This window comes from Pteropus vampyrus, unplaced genomic scaffold (assembly GCF_000151845.1).
Source record: "Pteropus vampyrus isolate Shadow unplaced genomic scaffold, Pvam_2.0 Scaffold30, whole genome shotgun sequence".
Taxonomy (NCBI): Eukaryota; Metazoa; Chordata; class Mammalia; order Chiroptera; family Pteropodidae; genus Pteropus; species Pteropus vampyrus.
Window position 1 is genome coordinate 5,076,631 of NW_011888811.1, and position 2,697 is coordinate 5,079,327.

Sequence of the window (2,697 nt, forward strand, 5' to 3'; positions counted from 1 at the left end):
AATACTGTTTCAATGTTCACAAATCAATGTTCTCTACCATATTAACAGTATGAGGAAGAAAAAAATGACACGGTCTTATCAATAGATGCAGAAAAATCATTTGATGAAATCCAACATCCATTCCTAATAAAAACTCTTAGAACTAGAAATAAAGGGAACTACCTTTATTTTACAGATTAAAAAACGACTTCAAATAATTTGCAGCTAACATTATTCTTAATGGTAAAAAACCAAATACTCTCCTTTTCAGACGAGGAATGAGACATGATGTCGACTCTCACTATTTCTATTCAACATTGTACTTGAAGTTCTAGGCAGTGCAATGAGGAAAGAAAAAGAAAGAAAAGCATCAAGATTAGAAAATACAAGAACAAGTAGAACTGCTTATAGCCAACATGACTACCTATATAGAAAATCCAGTGGAATCTACAAAGAGGTATTATAACTAATAAATGAATTTATGAAGGTATAGGATAAAAGACCAATATGTAAAAAACAATTTCAATATTCTATCAACAATAAGAATTTGAAATTAAAAAAAAAAACACAAAAACAATTACACCCGAATAGACATTTCCCCCAAGAGGACATACAGATGGACAACAGACATATGAAAAGATGCTCAACATCACTAATCACAAGTGAAATACAAATTAAAATCACAATGAGATAATATAATTTTTATAAGTTAAACCAAAAGCAAAGAGAAAAAAGTTCCTATGGTAAGCTAATTTAACAGGAAGTATTATAATCAACATCTGGGAATATGCTGGGGCTAAATTAAAAAATGCAATAATAATTTTTTTAATTGATGAGAGTGTTGAAAAGTTATAGTTTATTTATATTTACTTTTAAAGATTACTTTAGCAGAAACATCTCCTTCATCTAATTAGGGCTTCATAAGTCCTATTATATTAATAAAAGACTCATTTAAAAAAAAAATCCAAATCTGGTTTTACAGTCTGACAATTGTTTTACTCTTGGCTTCTGATTATTCACATGTATTTCATAGATTTAATAGAAGTTTGAAAATGTAATTCTAATTTATGTTTCTTACTTTTAACATTTATTGATTATTTTGTATCAGGGGAAATCTGAGATATAAACACCTAACATTTTGCAATACTTTAACTAGCACAGAAAATTAATTTACATGTTTAAAATTACCATTCAATGTAAACTGAATACAAACAAATTTCATCTTTTCTCACCACATTTCTGTATTTTATGTGGACAGAGAATTGATTATGCAGTGCACAGGAAAGAGTTCCAAAAGTAAAATATAACTCTCTCATAAATTGCCAAGTATTTTATGTACACTTTTTATATGAAATATTGTGATTGTGGGCTAGAAGCTAAAGGTTATATTCAGCAGTAAAAAATGTATCTATTCTCTATCTTCAAGGAGTTTATAATCTAATAGAGGAAATAAGATGAATACATAGTGCTAAAATCGATAGAACAGATTAAAAAAATAGTAATGTAATTAAGTGGCCAATGAGTAATCTCTGTGAGTTCAGAGGAGCCACAGTGGTTTGGGATGCTTTCCATATGACGATGAGATAGAAATTTATCACATCGTGCCATAATTGCCTATTTACTTGTCAGATTCCTCATTACAATGTAAGCTCCTTAAGAGCAGAAACCTTGTCTTATTAGGAGCTGAGCGCTAAAGACATAGATGTCCAGCTCAATGCCTGCACATAGCATGCACCCAGTAAATAGCTGATGAATAAGGTCTGAATAATATGACAAACTTTAAAGGATTTAGGCGTGTAGGATTTGAATATGCAAATAAGGCATTTCAACTTTTGGTCAAGCTACTGATGTTAAGCAAAAGCACATAGTTGAAAAAAGAAAGAGTGGCCAACATTCTTGGAGGGTAAGATGCATGGTCAGATGAAATAGAACTGAAGTGGCTAATGCAACCCCAGTTGTGACTGAAGATAATAACACCAATTTGGTTAAAGAAGACCTAAGCCAGAGTATGGACGATGGAGAAAGTAACAAGTTATAACTAATCTCCATTATAGAGAACAAACTATGCTCACTTCGAGGGGAGATACTAAAACTGGAATGAAACGGAGAAGACTAGCATGACCCTTAGGAAAGAATAACATGCAAATTCATGAAGTGTCCATATTTTATAAAAAAAGAACTTCCAGCACGTGTGGACTGAGATGACCGGAATCATAAAGACATGTAAAAATCAGAGATGATCAAGCCTTCCAGTTTGGATAACAGGAAATACAGCAGTGCCTTTCCAACATAGGATGGGAGATTAATTTTGATAAGAAAATTATGAGTTATCTTTTACTATTAAACTTAGAATTTTTTTCATATCAAACAACATAGTTTAAGGAGAAATTGTGAAATTTCACAACAAACCATTGGAGAAATCACAATTAGAAATATTTTCCTACAAAAAAACATAAATCACAGCTTTTGGCTGAATCCGGAAGACAGATCTGAGCTGTAGCAAATATTCATAATATTTAAAGAAACTGGAAAGAAAAGAAAAGACCAAGGGAAGAAGGACACTCAGGATGTTGCAGCACTTACAGGGCTAAAGAGCGGTCTGAAGGTAGGGGTTGATAACAGTGCAAATACTTCCAGAAAGTTAAAGAGAAAGATCTGACCACCGTGGAGGACAGCAGTTACCTCTGAGAATTTATTTTAGGGGTGAACATCAGATTC

The 2,697-nt window shown here is 32.0% G+C and overlaps 1 non-coding gene across 1 annotated transcript; it reads left to right on the plus strand.

Moving 5' to 3' along the window:
- The first annotated feature begins 2,045 nt into the window (after positions 1-2,045).
- Positions 2,046-2,148, plus strand: LOC111737728. Its single transcript, XR_002779545.1, has one exon. It is a non-coding gene; the product is annotated as a U6 spliceosomal RNA (small nuclear RNA).
- Positions 2,149-2,697: the final 549 nt, after the last annotated feature.